Below are 9,508 nucleotides of genomic sequence, written 5' to 3' on the forward strand. Positions count from 1 at the left end.
TCAGGAGGTGCTAGGGTATGTGCATGGATATTTTAGGGGTGTGATTAGGAGATGAGATTGGGAAGGGATAAAGAGGAGAGGAACGTCTTACTATGGGCCCCAGGCCTTTTGGAAAATATAGTCCATGGTCCTTAAAGTCCCAGTTCTGTCACTATTGTCAGGCTAGTGCCCAACAGGCACATGGCCCCACCAGATTCATTCAATCTATTTTCTTAGCTCCTATTGCATTATAGTAGAAGTTAATACAAAATACATACAGCTTGTTTTGCTTTGCGTGTCTTACCTTTCAATGCTAAGGGAAAACAGGACTTAGGTCACTGTGTAGTTGTTAAAATTTAATGAAAACAGTGGACATTCCAAGGAGAGACGTTGAGGTATTTCCTTGTACGGTAATTCCAAGAGGCCAAACTACGCCGGACTTGAGCTGCCTCTGATTATTACCCAGGATACCCTCCAGCCAGATTTCTAGCATGAGGTGTGGTAGCTTCATGCAACATGCTAGACTTCTAACATAATGATGGTAGCATGGGCTCTAAACAGAAGGACACTGAATGTCTGTGCTATTGGCCTTTCCCCTACAGTCAGGTCAGTGATTACCAGTGAATAGAATTAAACTTGCTGTGTCTTTAAGCTTGGATTTGTTTCTGCAAAGGTTGTGTCCCCAGGTAGGGAAAAGATTTAAGTAACAGTTCTGTTCCTTTGTCTTTCCTTCCTGTATCCTTTTTGGTTTGTTAACCGATCTCTTTGTCAGATTTCTTGCCCAGCTTCAGACTCAACTCTGATTTTGAGAAAATGCCAAGTTAGTTCAAGATTTAACCGCGAAATGGGTGTAAGGTTTTTGTTGACTCTTTCTTTCCTTTAGCTTCATCCATACCCACTCCTTCAACAAATGCTCATTAAGCACCTGCTTGATGCTAGGTGCTGTGTTGCATGTCGGTGAAGTGAAGACAGACAGAAGCAGGCCCTGCCCTCCTGAAGCTTACATTAGAATGGGGAAAACTACTATGTTTGCAGATAAGTTAATAAAAAATGTATGAAAAGTAATTTCCCCAGGTGGTGGAGGGAAACACCGATAGAAAAGACCTCTGGGCCCTTTTGAGTTGTTCCTTGAAGGAAATTAGGAATGCTAAGAGGGAGAGGAAAGGAAGGTTCTTTGTAATAAACAGCTCATGCTTATATAGCATTTTTAAAATTTATAAAATAATTCCCTTGTAAGCAACCCCGAGAGCTAAGTAGGGCAAATTTTATGGTATCTATTTTACCAAATGGGCAGGGAGGTGACACAGTTGATAGAGTGCTAGAGAGGCTGGAATCAGTAAGACTCCTCTTCCTGAGGTCAAATCTAACCCTAGACATTTACTAACTGTGTGACCCTGGGCTAGTCACTTAATCCTGTTTACCTCAATTTCCTCATCTGTAAAATGAGCTGGAGAAGGAAATGGCAAACCACCCCAGTATCTTTGCCAAGAAAACTCCACATGGGGTCACAAAGAGTTGGACATGACTGAAAAACACTAAACAACAACACCAACAACAAATTTTTACCAAACAAGGAACTGAGGTCTCAGAACAGGAGAGGGGCCTGTTCAGTGTCACTCAGAAGATGACTTCAGGGACAGCCTGGGCCAGGATATGGAGGCAGGAGATGGAATGACATGTTTGGAGAGCAAGCAAATAGGCTGCTATGTCTGGAACATAGAGTTCATGAGGCACAGTAATGTGAAATCGATTATGCAGGAAAGAAAGATTGGAGCCAAATTGTAAAGGACTTTTTATTTATTTATTTACTGGGGGGGGGTTGTAGTTACATGTATTCTTTTTCTATGACATAATTATGCTACTTTTTTTTTGCATTTTTATTTAAAGTTTTGATTTCCAAATTCTATCACTCCCATTGTCCCTTCTCCCCTCCCTGAGACAGTAAACAATTAGATATAGGTTATACCTATGCAATTATGTTAAACATTCCGTATTGTGCAAGAAGACCCAAATAAGTGAAGGGCTTTGTAAAGAGTGCTGGCTCTGGAGTGAGAGGACCTGGTTTAGAATCCTGGCTCTCTATGTGCCTTGGCATAAGTTTCTTAACATCTTTGGGAGTCAATGTCCTTTTCTGTAAAGTGTGTAGATGGAGGTTTGTTACTAGAGGGTCTCTGGTCCTTTAAAAACAGGAGACATTCAGGGATATAGGTTATATTCCCTCATTGTCCATTGCTTGCCCGGAAATGACATCTCTTGCAAATTATTTAGTTCAACCCTATCCTTTTACAGATGAGGAAACTGAGGCACAGAGAGGTTAAGAAACTTCCTTGAGGTCACACAGAGAATAAAGTAGTAAAGTCAGTGCTCAAACCTAGGGCTCTGACTCCAAACCCACCACCCCAGCCATTATTCTATGTTTATGTGACTTGTAGACATCACAGTCCTTTTTGATTCCTAGCTCTATCTGCTTCAAAGAGTGAGCTCCCTGCTTAATAACCTCCAATTACTTCTAGCATGGAACATAAACTCCTCTGTTTGGAATTAAAACCCTTCACAACCCACTTTCAATTTATTTTTTAAGTCTTATACATAATTTCCAGTCATGCACTACAGTCTAGCCAAACTTCTTGCTGTTTCTCACATAAGACACCCCATCTGTCATTTCTGTACCATTCATTGTACAAGCTGATTCCCATCTCTGGAATGCACTCTCTCTTTACCTCTATGTCTTACGATCCCTAGTTTCCTACAAAACTCAAATCAAGTCCTTCTACATGAGACCTTTTGGGATCCCTTCCAGCTTCTCTAATGCCTTCCTTCCCACAAAAGTACCTCATATTAATTTTGTATGAACTTTGATATATCTACATGTTGTCTCTCTCAATAGAATGTAAGCTTCTTGAAGACAGGTACCACCATTTTTTCTTTCTATCTCCAGCATAGCCTGACATAGTGCATATGGAGTTGTCTTCAGGGTCAGAAACATCTGGCTCAAATTGTGTCTCTGACACATACTGGCTGTCTGACCCTGGGCAAGTCACAAAGCATATGTTGATATGCATGGGTAGAGGGTGTTTCCTCATGGGGTATTTCCTACAGCTATGAAATTATAAATAAAAACTGAACAAAAAAATCCAATGAAAATGTAAAAAAAATCTCTAGCATTTAGCATAGTACTTAACTTATTGTAGGCTCTTGATAAAACTTGGTGATTGATTCTTTAGCCCTTAGGCAAATGCCTGATGGGATTTTAGGTTAATGCAGTTTCACTAGGGAACATCTTCCTCATAAAATGCCATTAGATACCCAAATACAATTTCTAGCTTAAATATTTACTTTGCTAACCAATCTTAACTCTAATTTTTCCTTATTAGGTTTGTTTTCCAAAACTTTAATCTATTTTACAGCTTTTCTCTGGAACTCCTATGATTTTGCCACATTCTGCCTTAAAATGTAGAGCCCTGGACTACACAAGGTATATCTACTTTAGATCCCTGAATCTACTACTTTGCACATCTCTGTATTTGGATTGTTAGAATGATCCCCTAACAAAAGAATATTTCATACTCTGGAAGAAATACTTCCTGTGTCTAACATGTCAATCTGATTAATCAGTCCGTGCTATGCTATGCTATACTATTAATGCATATTTCCCTAGGGGTCCACCTTGAACTGTAGTTCTTTTTATATTTTCCTGTAACATGAATATATCATTTATTTTCATTCCTTAGGTTTCCTTCTTTGTAATTCTTGCTATAGGATGTCATCCTGTTCCCTATAAATTTTTCCCTTTATTGGTCGGGGTCACCTTGAATTCTATTGGTCTTCTGTGACATTAACAACCTCACTATGCAATCACACTTAGTCCACATGTCCTCAACATCATCATCAGTTGCACTTTGAGAGGTAATCAAAAGAAAAGTGAAAAGAAGGCTTTGTATGGTTACTTACAAGTATTCCAAGACAAGTTGTAAAACAGGGAGGTGAGCAAGATGTGGCCCAGGTACTGTTTTAGCTGACTAGTTGGGCTTGTTTAAATATCTTGCTGCAAAGGTGACTGATTGTCCAATCATTATTACTTATGATATCTGACTTCAGCCCAAACCAACCTCTTTGGGACACTAAAATTCATATAGGTGGTTATGATATGAATACTCCAATTAGACATTGTGGTCAGGGTTCACCTATATTCCTAGGCATTCTGGGAAAAGCCACAGTCAATGGTCTTTTCGTGTGTTCTGACCCTATTTCCCACACTGAGAGCAGCTCCCCTTATCTGTCCTATTAGGATTTTGATTAATGTGTTTACATTTGGTAGTACTGACTACACCTAAGTGCTACATCAGCAATGAAGTGGTTAGGGTTTGTGAGGCTTTGTGTGTGTGTGTATGTGTGTGTGTGTGTGTGTGTGTGTGTGTGTGTTTGAATGAGAGAGAGAGACAGAGACAGAAACAGAGACACAGAGACAGAGATAGAGAAAGAGACAAAGAGACAGAGAGAGACAGAGATAGAAATACACAGAGAGAGACAAAGACAGAGAGACAGACACAGAGAGAGATACAAAGAAGGAAAATTCTTAAGTTTCTTAAGTAGAACCCTTGAGGCAAATGACTCATATTTACTGGTGATCAGGAAGGACAATAAATTGAAATGTGAGACCAATCATAATTCAAACAAAGTAAGTCCATAACTCTTAGTAGTCAATAATATTTGCTCAGTGTGGAACAGAACTCTCCAGATTCAAGACTTGGGAAATTAATAGGTTTTCTTGCTTATCATGGAGATGGTAAAAATGAGGAAAGAGACAAGTGAGATTTCAACTAAAAAGGGCTCATGGTATTGGAAGCCTTAAGAGATTACATCTTGTACCATATTTGACCAACAATAACCAGTATAGGCCAAGACAACAACACTCTAGGCTTTGAATGTAGGAAGATTATAGTGGTAGACATGGAGAATGGCTCCTGTACTACTGTTTCACTTGTGTACTATGAAATGGTTTGTACAGTGGTAGAACGGGGCCATATTTCTAGAGCAGGAAGGGACTGTAGAGGCCACCTGCTTGGGAAAATGAAGTCCACGGAGGTTGTGACTTGCCCAAGGTCTCTCATATACTGAGGGGCAGAGCTGAGATTCGGTCCCAGATCCTGAGACTTCAATTCCTGCCCATCTCCCATTGTCTCACTGGGAAGTCTCAGTGAATTACAGAGCGAGGGCAGTACAAGGAGATATTATCCAAGCATTGCTGTGTTTGAGAGAGAAATATCCAATCTGACAAGAGTCCCCTCAGGGTCATAGACATCTCTCTTGTCAAGAGTTTTTTGAAGTAAAATACGCAGGAGTCCTGAATGATGAAATTTTCACAATATAATTAAACCAAGTTGCATAGCTCAGGCTCAACAGTCTGTTTTATTCAATAGAACAACAATCACTTAGTCTTTTGGGCTCACCCCTGGAGGGTTTTTTCCTTGAAACCACTCAATCCCTCCAAGTCTACTTCCTACAAGGGCCTCCCACCTCCAGTTCTCCCAAGCTGGTAGCTGAATTCAACAAGAGACCTTTTTTTTTTTCTCTGATTAATACCCTACTCTCTTTAAGAAATAGGGGAGGGGCAGCTAGGTGGCACAGTGGATAGAGCACTGGCCCTGAAGTCAGGAGGACCTGAATTCAAATCTGGCCTCAGACCAACACTTGACACTTACTAGTGTGTGACTCTGGGCAAGTCACTCAACCCCAATTGCCTAAAAATTAAAAAAAAAAATAAAATAAAGAAATAGGGGAAAGAGGGTACTGCTCAGACAGGGCAAACTGAGTCAAAAGTGCAGTCTGTTCAGCATTACTCTAAGTTACATAAACATTTTTATATTCCAGGAGAGTATAATAAAGGTGATTTTTTGGAATACCTCATCATTTTCTGTATTTGTTTATGGGTTCCTGTGTGTCCTTTGTGATAAATGGGATGCTGTCTTATTTTTTTAAACTATTTCTCAATGCACTTTTAGAATTCTTATGTTTTAACTATTTCTTTTGTGCAGTAGTTGATACCTACACAATTACTATTGCCTATTAATTTATCCAGCTCACATTTTTAAGATGTGTACTGAAAATCAAAGTATGAGCAGGTATCTGAGTATAAATACAAAAGAGTAACAAGGTCCTATTAGAATAGTGACTGGACTGCTGAAGGTCAGAATGAGCCAAGGCTCTCAAAAAGGTTGTTTTAAAAACTATGTTGTGAATAAGGCAAGAATGAAAAGAGCCAGAGGACTGTTAGTCACAGGGTGAAATGGATTATGATAATAGATCAATAAATCATTAAATCCTTCATCCTTTATCAATTAAAGGCATTGATTAACTTGGATTTCCCTATTATGTCCCTATCTGTTCACAGGGTCTAGGTCAATATTTATTTGAAAAATCATCCAGATTTAGTAATAACTTTGATCCATCTCCTTTCTCGTCATAACTCTTTGTGGTTCCTGTGTGTTTATGCAGTGTCACAGAGTGTCAGAGATAGAAGAAACCTTCGGTATCATTCAAGAAACATGTTCCACTTACTTATACACATGAAATTCATCACTAACCTTGGGGGCAGTATAGACAGAGAACCCAGTACATTTACAGCCTGAAGATCAGACCTAACTTGAAGCTTCCTTATTATTTAAAACAATTGTTTGAGAAACCAAAGAGTTCTTCCCTCACAAGTTATCTCTTGAAAATATCATATATGTGTGTATATATACATATGTGTGCATATATGTATACAGTAAATGTTTTCAAGGAGCAAAAAAATCTGCCTTATCTCTGCTTTCCAATCTCCACCCATCTTCAAAGAAAATTAAAGAAAAAAATTCTTATTATAAACACGTATAGTCAAGTAAAACAAATTTATTCACTGGCCATGTTCAAAAACCATGTTTCATTCTGTACTCTACGTTCTGAGTCCATCACCTCTCCATCAGGAGGTAGGTAGCAGGTTTCATCATTGCCCTCTGGAATCATGGTTGATTATTATGCTGATCAGAGTTCCTAATTCTTTCAAAATTGTTTGACTTTATCATATTGTGGTTCTCATATAAATTGTTCTGTTTTTGTTCAATTTACTCTGTATCAGTTCCCACAAATCTTCTGAGGTTTGTCTAAAATCATCTCCTTTATAATTTTTTTTACAGGACAGTAGTATAACATCACATTTATTTATTATAACTTGTTTATCCACTCCAGAATTTATCAACACTCCTTTCAGATTCTCACTCTCTCATTTACATCTCAAAAAGAGATATAAATGTTTTAACATATCCTTAGTTAGAATTTGTTTTGCTTAGACTAAAACCTTTCTAATCTAGCTTTTCTTCAATTCTCCCTTCTTCCCTTTTCCTCCTATTTCCTTGTTGATTGAAATACATTTCTGTACTTCTCTCTGTGTGTGTTCTTTCTGACAGTTCAGAAGAGAGTAAGTGTCGAGTGTTAGTCACTACCTCCAACAATTCTTCATTCTTATTTGTATAGATGTCTATCTGAATATTTAGATTATGTGAGATATTTTTTCCTAACATTCCTTTCTTTTCCCCTCCCCCTTGCTATGTGTTCCTTTACCTTTCTCTTCCTATTTTATTCTTAAGATCATCAAGACTTAACAGAATCATTTTCAGGACTGGTCTAATTAAACTCCCCCATGATGATAGGGTTGAGAGGGCAACATGTATCATTCCCCCTTAGTAGAATGCAAGCAGTTTATTTATGTTTAGTTCTTTATCATATATTTTTTTACCTTTTTAATGTTTTTTTTACATGCCTGTGTTTGAATTTCAAAGTTTCTCTGCATCTCTGATCTTCTCATCAGTAATACTTAGAAGCCCTCTTATTCATTAAAAATAAATTTTCCCCTGGTAGGATTATACTCAGTTCTGGTTATATTATTTTTGGCTATAAGCCTATACCCTTTGTCTTCTGGGATACTATATTCCAAACTCTATTTCTTTATAGAAATAAATCACTTATGTGATCGTGACAGTGGCTTCTTAGTACTTGAATTCTTTCTTTCTGACTCTTTTTGGTATTTTTTTCTTTGACCTAGAAGCTCTGGATTTTGGCTATAGTATTCCTGGAAGTTTTCATTTTGGGGTTTCTTTCAGGAGGTGAACAGTGGATTCTTTCTATTTTTACTTTGCCCACTAGTTCTAAGAGGATCTAAGAGATCTGAGCAGCTTTCTTTTAAGATTTCTTGAAATATAATGTCTAGGTTCTGTTTCTGGTCATGGCAGTGAGTCCAATGATTTTTTAATTTTTTCTTCTTGACCTGTTTTCTAGGCCAGCTTTTCTTCCTTCCTTCCTTCCCTCCTTCCCTCCTTCCCTCCTTCCCTCCTTCCCTCCTTCCTTCCTTCCTTCCTTCCTTCCTTCCTTCCTTCCTTCCTTCCTTCCTTCCTTCCTTCCTTCCCTCCTTCCCTCCTTCCCTCCTTCCCTCCTTCCTTCCTTCCTTCCTTCCTTCCTTCCTTCCTTCCTCCCTTCCTTCCTTCCTTCCTTCCTTCCTCCCTTCCTTCCTTCCTTCCTTCCTTCCTTCCTTCCTTCCTTCCTTCCTTCCTTCCTTCCTTTCTTCCTTCTTTCTTTCATTTTGTGTTTTCTTCTATTTTTTCAGTTTTTTTTGGGGGGGTGGGGGAGAGAAGGAGGTAGGCTGTAACACTTTCTACTTCTCCACAATCTGGGCTCCCCACAAGATATCTTTTCAGGTGGTCAAGTACTTGTCCATTTCCAATCAATCAATCAGTTGATCAGTAAGTGAAGCAAGGAACCCTTTGTCAAAATGAAAAGTGTAAACCTTAAACAAGATTTGTGCATGACTAACATAGGCAACAATGTGAATGGATTGTGTGTCCTTGTCTACTATTACAACATTTTTCTTCATAGAAATCCTTTGGATTGCTTTGGAGAGATGACAGGTTTTGCACTGAAGATGATTTAAGAAATGCCAGATGCCAGGAATTGAGTGTTTAGACTAAAGAATTACCTTGGTGATGAACCATTAGACTTTAGGTTCCTTGAGATGATAAACTTTTTGCCTTTTTTGTTTTTTGGTATCCCCAGAGCTTAGCACAATGTCTGGCACACAGTAAATCCTTAATAAATGCTTGTTGACTTTACTTTTAGGTAAGTTAATGGATTTCTATGTAAATATTCCACCACTCCAACATTTCTCTTTTGAGTTTATTTAGTAACAGTGGTTAGGGAAGACCTGTGCATGTCAAGGCCAAGTCACACTGTTGGCCAAAATTACATATATTTTTGTTTGGAAAGAATGAGGCAGAGATTCCCAAGGTCTCACAGTATTTCCTTTCTGTAAATAAGGAATTTCATCTCACATAATAATGATTTTTTGACATTTATTTTTGAGCTTTTATTAAGTATTTTATTTTTCCCCGTTCACGTACAAAAACAAACTTTAACATTTGTCTTCAAAACTTTGGGTTCCAAATTCTCTCCCGTCCTTCCTCCTTACCCCCTCTCATTAAGAAGGCAAGCATTTCACTATAGG

This window comes from Vombatus ursinus, unplaced genomic scaffold (assembly GCF_900497805.2).
Source record: "Vombatus ursinus unplaced genomic scaffold, bare-nosed wombat genome assembly UNPS02014781.1, whole genome shotgun sequence".
In the NCBI taxonomy this organism is placed as follows: Eukaryota; Metazoa; Chordata; class Mammalia; order Diprotodontia; family Vombatidae; genus Vombatus; species Vombatus ursinus.